This window comes from Trichechus manatus, unplaced genomic scaffold, assembly GCF_000243295.1.
Source record: "Trichechus manatus latirostris isolate Lorelei unplaced genomic scaffold, TriManLat1.0 scaffold00003, whole genome shotgun sequence".
In the NCBI taxonomy this organism is placed as follows: domain Eukaryota; kingdom Metazoa; phylum Chordata; class Mammalia; order Sirenia; family Trichechidae; genus Trichechus; species Trichechus manatus.
In genome coordinates, this window is record NW_004443939.1 from 24,786,010 (window position 1) to 24,806,910 (window position 20,901).

General features: G+C 41.2%; 1 protein-coding gene across 2 annotated transcripts in view; it reads left to right on the top strand.

The window, feature by feature from the left end:
• Window positions 1-20,901, top strand: part of ST6GALNAC3 (ST6 N-acetylgalactosaminide alpha-2,6-sialyltransferase 3) — a 667,044-nt gene that overhangs the window by 32,854 nt on the left and 613,289 nt on the right. The gene's annotated exons all lie outside the window — the stretch shown is intronic.

The following is a 20,901-nucleotide window of genomic DNA, read 5'->3' on the forward strand; positions in this document are numbered from 1 at the left end:
TCAAATGCTAGAGAAAATAGAGTTGTCAGGTCACTTGGAAAGAGTATGAGCTTTAGGGTCAGACTGATCAATGTTCACTTATTTGTGCTGCTGCTTATGAGTTTTAAAACGTTAGGCATGTTTCTGAACCTTTCTGAGCCTCAGTTTTCTCCTCTGTCATATGATAACAGCATACTCATCTTTATACATACATATGTGTGTGTGTATATGTATATATATGTATATATATATAGTCACATAGTGCAGTGCTTTGAACATAGTAGGTAGGCAGTAAATCATATTTGTTGTTGTAATGATGATGAAAGTAAATGGGATTTTTTTCTCTTAATTGATTATTTTGTAAGATTAAAATAGAAGTCTATCTATGGTTAAGGCCACTAACATGAACTTTAATTAAAATTCTTTTTAGTAAAAGAGCTAATGTTGGTTAAATATTTGCTGTGTTCCAGTATGTGTCCTAAGTGCTTTATGTATACACCTCCCCCTTTAATGTATACTCTCATTTAATCCTTACATTATGAAGCAGATACTGTTACAGATGAGGAAGTTTAGAAGTTAAATAATCTGTCTGGAATTGCCCAGCTGATAAGAGAAAGAGCTAATACATAAGCCTAGTCTTCTTGTGCCGAAACCAGTGGCCTTAACCACTGTGCTATACTGCCTCCCTGCAGAGCGTCCTGAGTTCACAGTGCTGCTGGAGAGCTAACTGGAAAGAAAACATGATAAGAAGTGAGTGTAGGGAACTGGGTGAGGAAAATGTCAATAGTGCAGATGGCTCTTGCTAATTTGAAATTTGTGACTGGTCTAATGGAGAGGTTGGTCCAGAGTCTACACTGGTACTAATTTTGAAGGTGGCAATGGTTAAGCAAGTGAATCATGTGAAAAAAGGGAATGTTGAACCTTTTTAAGAAAACAAACTTTTCCCAAGCATTTGAGCTACTGCCTTTCTACATTTAAAATTAAATGCAAATCGTTCTAATGGTTATGATTGCAGATTCTCCAAACCTCCTCTGCTTGGCAACCTCTTGGTAATACAGTTGCTGTGGTGGACATTTGTTGTACCTTCTTAGCATTCATCTTCCCCTTTTAAAAAAAAAAAATTTTTTTATTGTACTTTAGGTGAAAGTTTACAGCTCAAGTTAGTTTCTCGTACAAAAACTTATACACACATTGTTATGTGACCCTAGTTGCTATCCCTATAATGTGACAGCACATTCCTCCTTTCTACCCCAGATTTCCCGTGTCCGTTCAACCAGCTCCTATCCTTTTCTGCCTTCTCATCTCACCTCCGGACAGGAGCTGCCCATTTAGTCTCATGTATCTGCTTGAACTAAGAAGCACACTCTTCATAAGTATCGTTTTATGTCTTATAGTCCAGTCTAATCTTTGTCTGAAGAGTTGGCTACAGGAATGTTTTTAGTTCCAGGTTAACAGGGAGTCCGGTATTCATGTCTTCTGGGGTTCCTCCAGTCTCAGTCAGACCGTTAAGTCTGGTCTTTTTACTTGAATTTGAGTTCTCCATCCCACTTTTCTCCTGCTCTGTCAGGGACTGTCTGTTGCATTCCCTGTCAGGGTGGTCGTTGCTGGTAGCCAGGCACCATCTAGTTCTTCTTGTATGGAGTCTCTGGTTTATATGGCCCTTTTTGTCTCTTGGGCTAATATTTTCCTTGTGTCTTTGGCATTCTTCATTCTCCTTTGCTCCAAGTGGGTTGGGACCAATTGATACATCTTAGATGGCCGCTTGCTAGCTTTTAAGACCCCAGATGCCACTCACCAAAGTAAGCTTCCCCTTTTCTAACAGCACCTAGGTGATTCTTTTTGAAATCATCCTGTACCCAGTTCTGTAGCAGCCACATAGTTTAGGAGGAATGGTTTCCACATCCACCTTGAGGGATGGACCCTGATTGGCATGAATCCATCTTCATAATGCCATTCCTCTTGAGGAGTTGCAGTGGGCAGATCTATCCCAGGCCTTACTTATTGCATAGCATTTTTCCTGTCTCCACTGATGAGTTCATCACTGGGCATGTGACCTAAGTTGGTTGAATCAGTGTGAAGCCCAGGGCTTTCATTTGATGGTTGGAGAAAGAGAATATATCTCTTCCTCAGAATGGTCTGATCTGCTCATGTAAGGGATAGAACTGCTACAGCCATTTTGCTTCCATGAAGGAATCCAGACTAAGGATGAAGCAAACACGAGAGGAGGGCAGAGGTGAAAGAATTATATAGAAACTGAGCAGGAGCCCTGATCAAACCATCCCTGAAGTCTGTGCTACTGCAGGACTTTTTGTTACATGCACCAATAGATTTCTTTTATTGTATAAGCTGGTTTAAGGTGGGTTTCCTGTTTTATCACTTGAACTTATCCTAACTGATGTAATTGCATTGTATACATTTTTTATAATTTGGATTTTTCACTAATAGAGAGTGAACTACCCCATCGTTAATTACAATAAGTAAAGTTTAACTATTGAGGTAAAACTATCTGGCAGAAGGCAGTGTTGTCCACATCCTTATAGCCTCTTGAGATGCCACGGCAGCATTTTCTGTGTGTTGTATTGTAGATCTCTGTAAGTCTGCCCTTTATGGGTCACTTTCTGGTTTACCCACTTGTATGAAATCTCTGAGCCTCAGTTTCCCATCTATAAATTGGAGAAAATAATTGTACCTGCTTCCTTGTGGAGTTGTGGGGATTAAGTAAGCTGATTTATATAAAGTTTAGCATAGTGTCACATAGTCAAATGCTTAATGAGTGTTAATGACTGTTAATTGCTGCTATTATTGTTATTAACAGAGCAAATCTTTGTTTCCTCTCCAGCCCTCATCCCTTCAAAAAGGAACTGAACGATATTGATTAGTGTGAGTGAGGCAAGAGATGTGTTGATACGCCCATAGAATAACCTTGCAAACTGTTTGCATATCGTTTCCTATTCTAAGCTTCTTGAAGGGTGAGATCTTTGAGGGAGCCCAGGTCTGTGCTTTGACCTCCAAGGTATGCCCTTATGCTTGGGGTAATCATGTACTCCATGTGATTCTGTCGATGGCCTCCAGTGCTCTGTGCAGGGATTGGATGATGCAGCTCTTGAGGAAGAGCTGAAGCAGTCATTTCATTTGATGGGGTGAGCAGAGCACAGTGACAAAATACTTTTCTTTTTGAATCAAGTAAACCTAAAAATCTGTCATTCAAATATGAGGCAAGTTAAGTCTTGGATGGAAGAGAGTGCATTTATTAACAAAAAAGCCTGGGACAGAAAACAATGACTGACTGAAATCAGTTTGCTGAAATATAGAAATAAATAAGATAATGGCACTTCGTAAGTTTTAGTCTTCCCCCAGGCCTACTTCCATTGTCATGGAGAATGCGTGTGTGGCAGCATGCTCTTTGAAATGGCAACTGAGGCATGTGTTTCTCTTTGCCTAAGACTTGTATACTCTAAAGAGCCTAGAGACAGTCCCTTGCTATCTCCCTGGGAATTTTTCCCTTCCTGTGAGCCAGAAGAACAATCATCACATGCTTCCTAGTCATGAGTTTATGGAAAGAAACACAGGCTTCATTTAGGGTCTTCACCACCTGGGTAGGGTTTAATTAGTAGTGGAGGGAATTTTCATTGACAGTTTGCAGTTGTAACACACGTGTTTCTCAAAGTTCTGTGTGAACTTTCCCGACTAACTTCTTGAGCTTTTCCCTCTTTCCCGATTAGCTTTTTTCTGGAACAACTTCCCTGACTAACGCCTTGAGTACAATGGTTGATGAGAATAATAATAATAGCAGCTTTTTTTTTTTTTTTTTTTAAATTGTGCTTTAGCTGAAAGTTTACAGAGCAAATTAGTTTCTCATTAAACAATTAATCTACAAATTGTTTTGTGACATTGGTTGCCAACCTCCCGATGTGTCAACACTCTCCCCTTCTCTAGCTTGGGTTCCTCATTTCCATTCGTCCAGTTTTAGCAGCTGTTTTTCAGTAAGTATTAATCATATGCATTATGCTTTAAACACATTTTCATTTTATCTCACAATAATCCAGTGAGTTCTGTCTTGTCCTTATCCTCATTTTACAGAGGAGGAAATGGAGGCTCTAAAGGTTAAATAACTTTACCAAGGTTACAGTCTTAGGCAGTGCAAAAAAAACAAACCCGTTGCCGTCAAGTCGATTCCAACTCATAGCGACTGTATAGGATAGAATAGAACTGCTCCCATAGGGTTTCCAAGGAGTGACTGGTGGATTCGAACTGCCGGACCTTTTGGTTAGCAGCTGAGTCCTTAACCACTGTACCAGCAGAGCTCCTAGGCAGTATAGCTAGGACTCAAATCCAGATTGGTCTGACCCTAGAGCTTGTGCCCTTAACCTCTATTCTTCTCTCTTGATACCATGATTATCTCACTTCCTTATAAATTTGCTTGTATGTGATAATATTCTTTTTTAATTAATTATTCTTAGTGTGCAGAGGCTTCTTTCTTCTTGCTCCTGCTTGGAGTTCCTCCTTTTTAATCGGTATGCACCCTTTTGTGACCAGCTCTTCTTCCCTGTGAGTGGGGCAGGTGAGCCACCCTGAGTACTGACATGCGGGAAGAAGGTAAAGAAGGGGAGCTTCTGTGGCTGGCCTAGGTTCTTTTCTCCACCTACCCCTTCCTTCTTCACCCCTAATGTATTGTCTTTATCCATTTCTGCTCCCATCGTCCTCAGAGCCCACAACCCCTGGCATTCTGTCTGGAGAAATTTGCGAAGACATCTAGGCTAGAGATTGCTAATAACTTGAATTGATTTTCAAAAGTATGAGAATGAGCTATGATTTTAGTTATATATCTGGGTTTCTGAGTCATATTTGATAAAAGATGCAGGGGTGAGAACAGGTCTGACTCTTAGATGTGTTCTGTCATTTTTAAAGCGTTTCCAAAGAAGAATTTGTTCATGGAAGTTGTTGTAGATTGAATTGTGTTCCCCAAAAATGTGTGTCAATGTGGCTAGGCCATGATTCCCAGTATTGTGTGGTTGTCCTCCATTTTGTGATCTGATGTAATTTTCTTATATGTTGTAAATCCTAATCTCTGCCTGTGGTTAATGAGGCAAAATTAAAAAAAAAACAAACAAACAAAAACAAGGCAGTCCCATCGAGTTCTGGCTTTCACAGGTTTCACTGGACTTATGATAAAAAAGATATTATTAGCGAAGACTCTGTTTTTCACTCAGGCTGCCTTCTGAGTCTTGCTGTGAAGGGTCTCTAAAATATTTTTGTGGGGAATTTAAATCCCATGATTAAAACAAAGATCCTGGCAGAGAGGAAAAAGAAAATCTCAGTAATGGTTAGTATGCAGAGGCTCTCAGTAATGGTGGGCTAGGTATTTGCAAAAGTCTCAGTCATTTTGAAGAAACACCATTAGTCCTTAAATCTGTAGACTTGTGTGTGTCTGTGTGTAGAATGTCTGAAGAAAATGAAATTTTTCATCTCTAAAACAAAGGAGCGTTTTCCTTTGGGGGTCCTTCATCTACAGCAGCATGACAACCAGTCAGAAAACTTCCATAGTATGAGGGGTTTTATTGACTCTGTTTTCATATTATTTAATTAGATGACGTTAGTTTCTCTGACAGGTCTGGCACAGCCTTTTGCGTTCTCAGGAAGAATCATACATAACTTGGAGTCCTAGAAAACAGGAAGAGAACAAAGGTACCTAGGCCTCATTTGCTGTTGCAGTTTGCATTGGTAACTTGATACGTGCCACTTCCTCCAACATAAACAGAACGTGGCAGATTAGAAAAGAGTGGGTAGAATTTTTGCTGACTTTCTTCCTGGTTACACTCTCAATACCCTCTATCCATTAAGAGTAACAGGAGAATTCCTGAACTAGAGTGGCATTTTGTTTCCATGCAGACAACCAAATCCTCATGTAAAGTGAGCTGAGGTTGGAAGGACATGAAACCCCTAGGGCTGGGTGTTTGTCATTTGTTTTTAAGACCTGTGGCACAATTGGTCAAAGGGGCTCATTGTCTAGAGCAGCCAGTGGCTTTCTATAAGCTATCCTGGAATGTTCCATGCAACAGAGAGGGGGCCAAGTCCTGTCTTCACTATCTCGAAATCTTCGGTGGCTCCTGTCCATGGAGAAGTGTGTCCTGCTTGGTGCCTGACTGTCTTGATGTGGCATTTTGGAGAACACAGTTTCTTCTCTGGTGTGGCCCATCCAGTTCTCAGGCTGAGCAGGGAGAGTCTGAGGCAGCATCTGCCTTGCTTGCTCCTGGAATTGCCTGCCTGCCAGGGCACCACGCAGACCTTGGGTTTTCAGGCACACTTTGGGTGAAGTCATTCTTCCCTGAAAACCGAGAGGGGAAATTTCTCCCGACTTATAGATGCTGCCCAAGAAGGTTAAGCGACATTTAGCTGAGAGTGTGCCCTTTCAAACATAGGTTTAGTAAGGGATCACATTGCTTTTACTTTTATTCTTTCCTCTACTAACAAATTATTAAGGTAGATTTCCACTGGAAAAAATGGCCAGTATTTGAAAATTTACTAAATTGCACATTCATTCTTAAAATTATAAGATAGACTATGAGCGGGTCAGGCAGTGAGATGAGAATTATCATTGAACTTTAATTAGCTTGTTTTTTTGTTTTTAGATATCTGGATGGAAACGAGCAGGGCTGGCCATGCCCAGTTCCTCTTTATTTACCCTTCTTGTACCCAAAGCGGCCTTTCCAATTCCCTTTTCCTCTTTTATCACCTTCATATTCTCCACAACCCCTCCCACCCCAAGCCTGGAGTCCTGCTCTCAGGAAAGAATCTGATCTCAGCCACCTACACTTCATACACCTTAATGTGAATGTACACTTGGATATTGATACTCCCAGGGACATTTAAATGTTATCACTTATTGTAAATGATAAGACTTTGCCTCTTTATAAAGGAGGCACAAACCAGTACCTGTTTATTGTTTCAAAAATAAACTTGTAACTTTTGTACTTTGCTTGTTTTAAAATGGTCTGGATTACTACTATGAGCACAGAAATATGTGAGAATAAGCCTTATAAACAGCAACATCCTGGGAGAGATGGGGACCTGGCAAAATTCAGGCTTACTGCTACTTTGCACTGTGGCTATGGCCTTGGGAAAGTGAGCTCACCACACCTGTTTCCTCCTCTGTAAAACGAGAAGGTCACGTTAGATGATCTCAAAGGGCCTTTCTGGATCTGAGAGTCCAAGGATGAAGAAGCAGGGCTGTGTAGACATATTGTAAGTGTCTACCAGTGATGGTCTTGGGGTGACAGGCTACCTTATTATGGTCCAGACCCTCTATCTACAAGCCCTACATGAAAAGCAGAAAATGTTATAATCTTAACAGCTGGTATCAGACTTTCCCTTAAGGAGGAAACTGCCTTTGGGAAAATGCCATGATAAGCCATTTGGAGTAAATGGTTAGTGTCTGAGAACCCAAGCCACAAAAGATATGGTTAATCTTTTCTGTGGAGTCCCTGCGTGGTGGAAATAGTTAAGTTCTCAACTACTAACTAAAGGTTGGTGGTTTGAACCCATTCAGAGGCACCTAAGAAGAAAGGCCTGGCAATCTGCTTCTGAAAAGTTACAGTCTTGAAATCTCTGTGGAGTGCAGTTCTACCCTACACACAGTGTTGCCATGAGTTGGAACTGACTTGACAGCAACTGGTAAATGTTTTCTAGAGGACAAAGTGAAAGGAATTTGCATTTTGTTTGGCTCTGGGCAGAGGTGGACAGGAGACTAGATGAAGAATTGGAAAGATTACAGAAGACTGGATGCTCTGTGTCCTAAAGTGCCAATAAGAAAACCCTAGGAAAATCACAAACTGTAATGCCCAATGTGGGATTTTAATTTAATTTACTGTATGCTGTGCTGTCTGGTTTCCTTGACCTAGCAATCTTCAGTAACTCTTATTTTACTCACAAATGGTGTTTGAATGGATTATTTTATAGAAATGAGATAGGTATTGGATTTTGTGTCTCAATTGATATAAGATAGAACAGAGATAGCAGGTGTGGAAATAAAATTCCATAGACAGAGGTGAGAGCCCTGGAGGCAAAGTGGTTAAGCCCTCGGCTGCTAACAGAAAGGTCAGCGGTTGGAACCCACCAGCTGCTCCACAGGAGAATGATGTGGGAGTCTGCTTGCATAAATACAGTGGCCTTGGAAACTCTATGGGGAAGTTCTACTCTGTCCTTTGGGGTTGCTATGAGTAGGCATCGACTCAATGGCAATGGGAATGGTTGGGCAGAGATGACTCTGGGAACATAGCTGTGCCTAGAAATTTGGATATAACTTAGTGAGAGATTTGTATTTCCATTAGGCATGGAGTTGGTGGGTCCTACTCTGATCTTATCCATACCTTAAAGGACAGGGCAGATAGGAAAGTGCCCAAATGACCCTGTTATAAAGTTTTGTTCATAAACCTCTAACTCTGTGATGAAGTACTGATAGGTGAACAGTTTTGACAAATTCATCATACCCTTAAAGGAGGAAGAAGAATCTGGAATGTGCTGCTATGTAATCTTGATTGTACCTTTTAGATGACATGATGACCTGATGACCTCACCCAGCTCTCAACAGGGGTTCTCTTGGGCCGGAGATTGTTTGACTGTTTCAGAGATCTGGAAAGCACAATTCCTTGGTTTCATTTGTGCCCAATTATATCTCAGTGGTGGCTGTCTTGTGTCTACCATTGTTCCCTGGGATTTCTGAGGAAAATTCTGAGACAAGCAACTCCTTTGTCTGTGGAAGCTAGCTTAGGAACTGAGAAATGAAATTAATGTGCTAAAGCAGTATATACTATCCAATCCCAAGTGGGTAAAAAATGTGTCTATATTTACCAATTGCTCTGAAAAATAGAGGAACCCTGAACACCAAAGTATTAACTAGAGCATGGGGCCCGATTTTTGTTTTCTTAACATCCTATCCTGTACTTTTTCTTTGTGGAATTTATCAAAATTGAAATTCATTTCTTGTGTGGCTGGTTGTCAATTTCCTCCCTAGAACTTCCCAAGGACAGTATCTGTCCTGCACTAATCCCAGAGTAGCATAAACTAAATCTCTCAGTGATAACATTAAAAAAACAAAACAGAACAGTTGGTGTTGAGTAGATTCCAACTCATGGTGACCCATGTATATCAGAGTAGAACTGTGCTCCATAGAGTTTTCAATGGTTGATTTTTGGAAGTAGATCACCAGGCCTTTCTTCCAAGGTTCGTCTGGGTGGACTAGAACCTTCAACTTTTCACTTAGCAGCTGAACACGTTAACTTTTTGCATCACCCTCCCAGGGACTTCGATCGATGGCGTAACAGGTGCTTATTTTCTTCTTTCTGATTTTCTCTCTTTTTTTTTAAACTTCACAAGGACCATATTATTTCTCCATATTACAAAATATGTATATTACTAAAATGAGGGATGTGTAGTGAAGGACTCTATGTTACTTATGAAAAACTTTATTTGTGCAGCTGGAGAAGAGACTTCCATGGAAAGAATTAGCGAAGAAAGGAAAAGATTGAAGAGCATTTGTAAATGTTAGGTTTTTTCCTCTTGGATCTAGTAGCTTGATTACTAGTGGAGACATTCTAAAGAGAGTCCAAAGTGTGCTGAGAAGGAAAAGAGTCCATGCCTACAACAGCAAGGTAGTTGACATGGCAGCTTAATCTTCAGTTAAGAGAATGGCACAGTTCATATTTTGTTCTCTACTTTTCAGAATTGGGTTTTGTTTTTTCAAGAAAAAATAAATAAATGAGACTGTTGCTATAGGATCACGTCTCAGCTGTATTATATTCTAGGATATATTTCCAGGCACTTCATGCTGGAAATTTGGCCCTCAGAACTTAGGATTGATTTTGGTATATTTTCTGCATATCAGTGCACTGGGTAGCTTCCCCCATGACTCATGTCTGATTTGGGGTCACTATGATTTATTTTTTTATTATCAGTAAGAAGGGGAAGAATTTAAATTTACATCATGCACTTCACTGATGAAGATCAAAGACTAGAGCCTTCAGTATAGATTACACCTCAACATAAAGAAAACAAAAATCCTCACAACTGGACCAATAAGCAACATCATGATAAACGGAGAAAATATTGAAGTTCTCAAGGGTTTCATTTTACTTGGAACCACAGTTAACACTCATGCAAGTAGCAGTCAAGAAATCAGACGACATATTGCACTGGGAAAATCTGCTGCAAAAGGCCTCTTTAAAGTGTTGTAAAGCAAAGATGTCACTTTGAAAACTAAGGTGCGCCTGACCCAAGCCATGGTGTTTTCAGTCACCTCATATGTATGCGAAAGCTAGACAATGGATAAGACTGAAGAAGAACTAATGGCTTTGAATTCAGATGTTGGTGAAGAATATTGAATATACCATAGACTGCCAGAAGAACGAACAAATCTGTCTTGAAAGAAGTACAGCCAGAATGCTTCTTAGAAGCAAGGATGGCAAAACTTGGTCTCACATACTTTGAACATGTTATCAGGAGGGACCAGTCTCTGGAGAAGGACACCATGCTTGGTAAAGTAGATGCCAACTCATGGTGACAGTCAGCGAAAAAGAGTAAGACCCTCAATGAGATGAATTGACATAGTGGCTGCAACAGTGAGCTTAAACATAGCAATGATTGTGAGGATGATACAGGACCCAGCAGTGCTTTTCTCTATTGTACGTAGGGGTCGCTATGAGTTGGGACTGACTCAGCTGCATCTGACAACAACAACGACAACATGCGGTCTTACTCCAAAGCCACACTCAGTATTAAAACCACAAAAGGAGTCATTTACATTTAGCTGTGGATCTTAAGCAGTGATTGTTTGGTAATGTGTCTTTTGATTTTAGGTTAAAAATAACCTCGATTGTTTTGAGATTTCTGGTTTTCGAATGAGTGGCTAATAGCCTGTTTTTAGAAAAGCAGTGGGGCTGCTTAGAGTGCAGGAATTCTATTTCTTGATGGACCACAGTTCGACCTTGTTTTCAGGGTTTTCTTGGTGTAACAAAGCCTCATTTATGCCTTTGGAGTTGTGCTTTCGAGCCATCACCTGCCAGTTGGTTTCTGTCTGTGTAAGTGTTTTGAGTTAAAAAATGAGGTGTGAGAAATACTTTATTCAATTCTAGGCCACTCCTACCTTTTTGGATACCATTAAATTTGAAAGTTTAGGACTCAGCCTAGGTCACTTGTTCCTGTTTTCACTTGAAGATATCTATGAAATATTTTTGATCATTTGCTATTGCCCTGTGTTTTACTATTAGCTACAAACAGTAGAAACTATTTTGGCTCTTATTAAGTTTATAGTATGATAGGAAAGAAAAACATCAACTAAAAAGCTACACAGTCCTTTAATTGCAGTTGTGGTCAGTGCTATGGCTGGGAAAATCATGATGTCATGAGGGATTCTGAGTGGAAGAAAGAGGGGAAGGTGACAGGAGGGGGAGGGATGGAGAGTGTGGGGGACCTTATGCCAAGGTCCTTGTAGTACTGAAAAGATGATGTGAGTGGAGCTGGTGAGAGCTCCCAGAGGTGGGTAGAGAGGCAGATGTGCTGGATCACAAGGACTAGTAGGCCACAGTGAACTAGGAGTTTGCTACCCATTTAAGAAAAGTGTCTACTTCCTGAAGGATGTGTAGATGTGTAGAGGATGCATATTGTTTTGTCTGTTGCTTGCCCACCCTTCCTCTAGCCCCCTCCTCATTCTGGAAAGGGCCTCTATTACTCTAAAACCTCATTGCCATTGAGTTGATTCTGACTAATAGCGACACTATAGGACGGAGTAGAACTGCCCCATAGGGTTTCCAAGGAGTGCCTGGTGGATTCGAACTGCGAACCTTTTGGTTAGCAGCCGTAGCACTTAACCACTGAGCAGCCAGGCTCCATGGTAGCCATGGAAGCAGCCATGTTGCTTTAGGCTAGTCTGTGTCCCAGCCACAGTTGACTGGTCCAAGGGATTTTCTCATTTGATTCCCTGGGTGTCGGTATTGAAATTGAGAAAGAGAAATTGGCTTCTCACCTCGTAGCTGAAATGGCAGGCCTGCAAACCGAATAGCTGTTGGAGGCCATGTTCTGTGAAGTGGCCTGAGGAGCACAGATAGAGAAATGAAGTAAATCCATAGAGAAAATTTAATATGAAGTCAAAGAACTTTGCTGCCTAAGAAAAAACACTTCAACAAGATAATTTACTGATTTGAATATAAAAGTTTGATAAGAAATGGACTTTTACCTGTAGCATTCTCTCTGATCTGAGTTCTTACATCCCACTCATGTCTTACTTCTTTCTGAAGGTGATGCAAACAGCAGTAGGATTAGCATGAATCTAAAATGTGGTTTATTTATAAGTGTTACCAACCACATTTTCCCAATTCTTGTCTTTGCTGTATTATCACCTCTAGGAAGTCAACAGCTTTGCTAATGGCACAGTGACTGTGCTGGACTGGCCTCCAGGCCTGATAATTTGAATGAACAGTCCCTGCCAACCACTACTGAGCTTTGAGAAAGCGCTAGCCTAAAGCTGGCAAATTAAAGACAATACCATACAGTGGTGTGATAATCAAGTAGTCTAGTTGCCTAGTTACTGAGCTAATTGGGAGGCAGTGTAGTATAATGGTGAGATAATGGTAAGAGCAGGCTCTATGGAATCAAACCTGTGTGGAAATTCCACCTCTGCTGTTTACAAGGTGGGTGACTTCAAGTTACCTGACCTTTCTAAATCTCAACTTTCTTGTCTGTAAAATGAGGTAATAGTACTACCTACTTCATAGGAATATTATGGTTAAGTAAAACTGTATTTATGAAGCACACAGTAAATTTTTAAACGTTAGCAATTATTATGGTTATTATTATGTAAAACAACTACCACAATGCTTAGCATTTGATCAGTGCTATGGGTCTTTTGCTCTAAAAATGTATGTCTTCAAATGAAATGAAACGTCACGGGGTAACAGCTCCCCTGCAGTATCTGGCTGTGGACAGCAGGTTAAGAATCCCTGACTTAGCCTCCTCTCCTCATTTTATAGGCAGAGAGATTGAGACCCAAAGAAGTGGAGCTGTCCCACGGTCAAGCCATGGCAGAGCTGGGTCTGGACCGCAGGGCCTGTCTCCTAATTCAATGCTGTACCCACTATGCTGCCTATTTCACGAGCAGAAGACCCAGCATGACATGGCTGCCGTAATAACCTGGAGCATTCGTCTGCCACATCGATACCTGTACAGAGGAAACACGACATTTGCAAAAGACGAAGCTAGAGACCATCACAATCCTCCAAACCTATGAATATGGACATGTTTATCTGCCTCCTTGTTTTCTCTCAAGTCATATTTCTATCAGGAATCATGTGTTTCCTGTGAAAACCCTCACAAGTGAATTAACTTTTACTAACGCATCTTCTCTTGCTTGAAGGCAGTTTTCCCACAAGGAACTTGACTTTGGGGTCACTTCACAGGCAATATTGCACCCAAGGATGGGGAGAAAATTACCAGATTTTATTGCCTGGAAGATGCTGGACACTTAGGAAGGCTCTAAGTAACTTTCCCAAACACTGGCTGCCTGTCTGGAGGATCCAACCTTGTACTTCAGTGAAATGTTACGCTAGAACAAAGGTTTCTGGACCTTTGGCATTGCTCATAAACTCTTGAAACAATGATCGTTAAGTCCTTTAATGCTAAATATTTACTCTATAATGGTTCCGTTATACTTGACACTGGTCAGGACACTGTGTTCCATTCTGAGGACAGTATTTTAAGAGGGCTGTGCCCAGACATAAATGCATATAAGAACAAGCAACCAAGATGTAGAAGGGTTCTGGAAGTCAAGTTATGTGAGGGACAGTAAAGGAGTTGGGTATATTTACCCTGGAAGAGAGATGAAGAGATGAAGCTACCCTTAAATATTTTAAGGCTGTCAGGGTGAGGAGGAATTTTGCTTACTTTGTCATACTGGATATTACAGGGAGGCATATTTTAGGATGCTTATGTTAAAAAAAATAGATTTAGAAACAGTGGTGATGGTTGCATAACATGAATATAATTAATGTCACTGAGTTGTGCATGTAGAAAATGTTGAAATGGCTATTGTTTTGTTATATATATTTTTACCACAATAAACAAAAATCAAGCTGAAGGTTGAATAACAATAATAACTATAACAACAATTGGGGCAGCCAGTTATTGAGCCCTTAATGAGTACCACACACTGTTTTAAGTGCTTTTTAGGGACTGTAATCTCTATGTTATAGATGATGAAAGTGGGCTTGGGAATTGGCTCAAGGGTACGCCTTAAATAGCAGAACCATAGGACTCAAGAGCCTCATAAAGAAAGAATGCCTCCCTCACAGGGCGGCTGAGAGGTTGCAGGAGGAATAAGCTTTATGACCATGGGCCTGCCTTCTTCTGCACTCTACCAGGAGTGTGTAGCACAGTGCCTAACTTTGGCCGCTGTTCAGCAAATGGCTGTGCAATGAACAAATGAGTAGATCTTGCATTTGGTGGGAGGTTGGACTTTTTTGCCTGGTTTCTAAGGCCCTTTCAAAGTCAGTAATCATTTAGCGGAAAATAAAATACACATCTCCATCATTGGCTATTGGACAGGAGGTAGTCACAGTTAAAGTCTTGCAAGGCTAGGCCAAAACCAAACCCTTTGCCATCGAGTCAATTCTGATTCATAGCCACCCTATAGACAGGGACGGGTAAAAGGGGAGAGAATGGCAGGTTGTGAGAATGCAGAGGGTGAGTTTTTCCTTGCACCTCTGTTAATTGGATATGCCCAGGCTGAGCTGGCGTTTGTTTGAGAATTGTGGCAGTTTATTGCCTTAGGTACTGCTCTCCACATTCTGTAACTTGATGGGATGTGATGAGCTTTGCGGAGGCCGTAGATTTTAAATGACTTCCATTGCCTTTGGTTTAGAGGTCAATTAATAGGAATAGTAAATGCCTTACATTAGTGGCGCACTTTACATAAAACGTCTCCTTTAATGCTAGAGGTAAAAAAAAAAAAAAAGAGAGAGAGATATAACCTCTATTGTACAGAAGAAACAGGCTCAGAGAAATTAAGGGACTTGCCCAAGGTCACGTGAAGTTTATAATTTCTCTCTGAGCTGCAGATTGGTTATCAGCTGACTACTCGATATCTTCACTCGGACGGATAATGGGCACATGAAATCTAGCATGACCTAGATAGACCTCCTGATTCCTACTTCTTCTCCAGTACTCAGTCTCAATAAATGGTATCACAGTCAACCCAGGTGTTTCCTTTTGCTGCCGTAACAAATTACCACAAATTTAGTAGCTTAAAACAACAATTTATTTTAAAACAAAACAATTTATAACAGTTCTGGAGGTCAGATGTCTAAAATGGGTCATCAGGGTTGTGTTCCTTCTGGAGGCTCTAGGGGAAGAATTTGTTCCTTTTCTTTTCCAGCTTCTAGAGGCTGCCACATCACTCTGACCTCACTTCCGTCATCACATCTCCTTCTTTAATTCTTTTGCCTCTCTCTTTAACTTTTAAGGACCCTTGTGCTTATATTGGGCCCACCTGGAAAATCTAGGATAATCTCAAGAGCTGTAAGTTGATGACATCTGCAAAGTCCTTTTGCCATGTAAGGTAACATAATCACAGGTTTTAGAGATCAGAATGTGGACATCTTTGGGGTTCATCATTCTGCCTACCACACCATGTTGTGGGCCCCAACTAAGGCATCACCCTCAGCTCTTTCATCCAATCCATCAGCAAGTCCTGTTGGGATCTCCACCATCATGACCTCAGCCACTACCCTCTCTCATCTGGACTGTTTCTTCTGCAGCTTCCCATCTGGTCTCCCTGCTTCCACTCTTGCCTCCCTACTGTCTGTTCTCAGCATATCAGCTAGAGAGCTCTTTAAAAATGTGGGTATGCCAATGGAAAACTTGAGTATACCCAATTAAAAAATTAAATTCCTTTCCAGGGCTTACCAGGTCCTGCTTGGCCTGAATTTTCTGACCTACACCTTATCTGTCGGCCTCACATACTCTGCTCCAGCCACACCGGCTTTCTTGCTGTTTCTTAAACATGACTGGATCGCTCTCCCCTAGATCACTGGAAGACTCACTCCCTCATTTCTTTTATGTCTCTGCTCAAAGTTTTCCTCCTCAGAGCAGCTTTCCATGTCACCTTGAGACTCTGTCCTTTTGCCTTGCTTTATTTTATCTGAGCACTTAGTGCTGATGAGCGTATACAGGTATGGCTCATTTTACTGCCCCTTGCTTTATTGCACATCACAGATATTGTATTTTTTACAAATTGAAGGTTTGTGGCAACCTTACGTTGAGCAAGTCTATCCGCACCATTTTTCTAATGGCATGTGCTCACTTTGTGTCTCTGTGTCACATTTTCGTAATTCTCAAAATATTTCAAACTTTTTCATTATTATTATATCTGTTATGGCGATCCGTGATCAGTGATCTTCGATTTTACTATTGTAATTGTTTTGGGTGTCATGAACCATGCCCATATAAGACAGAGAACTTAATAGATAAATGTTATGTGTGTTCTGACTGTTCCACTGACTGGCCATTCCCCCGTCTTTCTCCCTCTCCTCGGAATTCCCTATTCCCTGAGACACGACAATATTGAAATTAGGCCAGTTACTAACCCTACAATGGCCTCTAAGTGTTCAAGTGAAAGGAAGAGTTGCACGTCTCTCACTTTAAATCAAAAGCTAGAAATAATTAAGCTTAATGAGGAAGACATGTCGAAAGCCAAGATAGCCCGAAAGCTAGGCCTCTTCTGCCAAAAAGTTAGTCAAGTTGTGAATGCAAAGGAAAGATTCTTAAAGGAAATAAAAAGTGCTATTTCAGTGAACACACAAATGATAAGAAAGCAAAACAGCCTTATTGCCATTATGGAGAAAGTTTTAGTGGTCTGGATAGAAGATCAAAACAGTCATAACATTACCTGAAGTCAGAGCCTAATCCAGAGCAAGGCCCTAACTCTCTTCAGTTCTATGAAGGCTGAGAGAGGTGAAGAAGCCGTAGAAGAAAAGTTTTGAAGTTAGCAGAGGTTGGTTCATGAGGTTTAAGGAAACAAGCCATCTCCATAACATAAAAGTGCAAGGTGAAGCAGCAAGTGCTGATGTAGAAGCTGCAACAAGTTATCCGGAAGATCTAGCTAAGATAGATGAAGGTGGCTGCATTATACAACAGATTTTCAATGTAGACAAGACAGCCTTATATTGGAAGAAGATGCCATCTAGGACTTTCATAGCTAGAGAGGAGAAACCAATGCCTGGCTTCAAAGCTTCAAAGGACAGGCTGACTCTCTGGTTAGGGTTAATGCAGCTGGTGATTTTGACACCAATGCTCATTTACCATTCTAAAAATCCTAGGGCCCTTAAGAATTATGCTAAATCTGCTTCGCCTGTGCTCTATATATGGAACAACAAAGCCTGGATGGCAGCACATCTGTTTACAACATAGTTTACTGAATATTTTAAGCCCTCTGTTGAGACCTACTGTTCAGAAAAAAGATTCCTTTAAAAATATTACTGCTCCTTGACAATGCACCTGGTCACCCAAGAGCTCTGATGGAGATGTACAAGGAGGTTAATGTTGTTTTCATGCCTGCCAACACAACATCCATTCTGTAGCCCATGAATCAAGGAGTAATTTCGATTTTCAAGTCTTATTATTTAAGAAATACATTTTGTAAGGTTATAGCTGCCATAGATAGTGATTCCTCTGATGGCTCTGGGCAAAATAAATTGAAAACCTTCTGGAAAGGATTCACCATTCTAGATGCCATTAAGAACATTTGCGATTCATGGGAGGATGTCAAAATATCAACATTAACAGGAGTCTGGAAGAAGTTGATTCCAAGCCTCATGGATGACTTTGAGGGGTTCAAGACTTCAGTGGAGGAAGTAAGTCAGATACGGTTGAAGTAGCAAGAGAACTAGAACTAGAAGTGGAGCCGGAAGATGTGACTGAATTGCTGCAATCTCATGATAAAACTTTAACAGATAAGTAGTTGCTCCTTACGGATGAGCAAAAAAAGTAGTTTCTTGAAATGAAATCTCTTCCTGGTGAAGATGCTGTGAATGTTGTTGAAATGACAACAAAGGATTTAGAATATTATATAAACTTAGTTGATGAAGCAGCAGCAGGGTTTGAGAGGCTTGACTCCAATTTTGAAAGAAGTTCTACTGTGGGTAAAATGCTATAAAACAGCGTCACATGCTACAGAGAAATCTTTTGTGTGAGGAAAATTCAATAGATGCAGCAAACTTCATTGTTGACTTATGTTAAGGAATTGCCACAGCCACCCCAACCTTCAGCAACCACCACCCTGATTAGTCAGCAGCCATCAACACTGAGGCAAGACCCTCCACCAGCAAAAAGATTACAACATGTTGAAGGCTCAGATCGTGGTTAGCATTTTTAATAATATTTTTAAATTAAGGTATGTGCATTGTTTTTTAAGATATAATGCTATTGCACACTTAATAGACTGCAGTATAATATAAACATAACTTTTACATGCGCTGGAAAATGAAAACATTCATGTGACTCGCCCTATTGCAATATTTGCTTTGTTGTGGCGGTCTGGAACCAAACCTACAATGTCTCTGAGGGATGCCTGTATTGTGTATGTGTTGCTTGTATGTTTATTGCCTGCCTTCCTCTGTGAGAAGGTAGTTCCATGAAGGCAGAGAATTTGCATTTTCTCAGTACCTAGAATGGTGCCTTACACATAGTAAGAGCTCAGTAAATACGTAAATGAAATCCAGGTCTTCTGGTTCTGGGTGGAATGTGTTATCCACTCCCTCATGTGTCCTCTTCACAGGTGGTTACGGGAAAATATGATTTTGTAACATCAGCAAAGTCTTTGTTTTCCAGAGACCTTCCCAAATATCAGTCAGCATAAGTGCGAGGTGGCTAGGAGGACAGTCGAACGGCGCAGTCTATGCCGAGCCAGTGAAGGCTGTCCACTCCCGGTGCGCTTGGGACCACTGAGCTGTTTACCGAGAACTCTTCTCATTGATTTCTCAGGGTGAATTGGATGACTCCTCGAGAACTTCCTTCCCTGGCCACCCACCACTTGTAATTATGTACACACATTTTGTTACCTTCTCGTAAGCGGCAGTGACCTTGTGCATGACGTTTTCACAGCCCGGAGTTGCTCCCCTACTAAACACAGCTTTTTTGTTGAGTTTACTGTGTGGGTGATTATACTTGAGAATCTTCACTTGACCCTAAAGCACCTCACACGTTCTGGATGTGTGGGCAAGCTACAAAGGGGTCTGAGCTCCAGGAACGGGTAGCGTCATTTCCAGTCAGCCAGCAGGGATTTGTTGTTCTTCCGCCATGTGCCGATGATTGAGAGGAGTACTGGAGACAACCGAACCAATGGCTTGAGACCATGGACCAGCAGTATCCGCATCGCATGGAAATTTGTTAGAAATGCAGCATATCAGGTCCCATCTCAGATCCACTGAATCAAAATTTGCATTTTTACAAGATCTCAAGGTAGTTCATCTGCACATTAATGTTTAAGAAGTATCGCTGTAGGGAGAGTGACAAACTCAACAACAGATAGTTAATATTTACAATAGGATTGTGGTACAAATGGGTAGTGGGAAGCACCAGCTGTCCAAGGTGGGCATCAAATCTGAGTGAGTGTGTGTGAGTGCATTGTTGTGTGTGGCAGGTAAGGGGTTGATATAGTGGCATTAGTCAGGAAAGGCCAACAAAATGTGATAACAGCTGAGCTAAACCTTGAAGGAAGGAGTTGGGGTTTCAGTAACAACAATCATTGCTATCTCTTACTGAACATTTGATAATGATGTAATTAATAGCAATCATTTATATAGTTCTTTGCATGTTTTGGGGCCGGCTGTGCTCATTTTAACTTCTAATACCCAAACCAAACCTGTTGCTGTTGAGTTGATTCCAACTCATAGCAACCCTACAGGACAGAGTAGAACTGCCCCATAGGGTTTCCAAGGAGTGGCTGGTAGATTCAAACTGACAGCCTTTCGGTTAGCAGCTGAGCTCTTAACCACTGTGCCACCAAGACTCCTTAACTTTTAATAGACTTAGTTTAATACATTAACTCATTTTAATCCTCACATGCCTCTGTGAGGTAGGCATGGTTATTATTCTCATTTTTCAGATAAAGAAACTCATTCATACAGGTCCAATAATTAGCTAAGGTCACACAGCTAGCAAATGTCAGCAGTGGGATTTGTCTTCAGAGCCTGGTCTGTTAACTACGTGCTCACTGTTCTGTCTCTCATACTTAGGGGTGTGTGTGTGTGAGAGAGAGAAAGTGATAGAAAAAGTGAAAGAGTAAGAGATAGATGTGTGTGTGTGAGGGGGATATGTGTGTGTGTATGTGAAGAAGGGGTGTGTATGTGTGAAAGAGGGAGGGAGAGATATGTGTGTGTGTGTGAGAGAGAGAGATCGAGAGAATGAGAGAGAGCTAGTGCCCGGCAGCCATCTGCTATTACCAAGGTACAAAATAGGAGGTGGGGAAGATAAGCAGATGTGGGAGAAGAGGCTGGAGAGGTAGGCAGGAGCCTGCTTCCATTTTATAGGCTTAGGTGTCAATATCTCACCCTTTTTCTCTCTCAGGAGTGAGAGTGTCTGACAAGTTTTGGGGTTATCTGAAGAGAAAAAGAATGTTTTTGGTTTCAGACGCAGCTGTAAGGTCTCAGAAGCTGGGGAAGTGAGGCAGGCAACATTTCGCTGGGCTCCTGACTAGTTACCGGAGTACCAGTGATCTTGAGCTGGGCAATTCAATTCATCTCATGTCTACCCTTCCTCCTTGGAGAGCCTGCCTTGCTGCTGATGAGACAGAGGTAGAGACCTGTGAAGCTGAGTCCTGTTAGCATCCCCAGGATGAGGAGGTCATGTACACCTTTTCAATGTGATGGGAAGAGATGACTA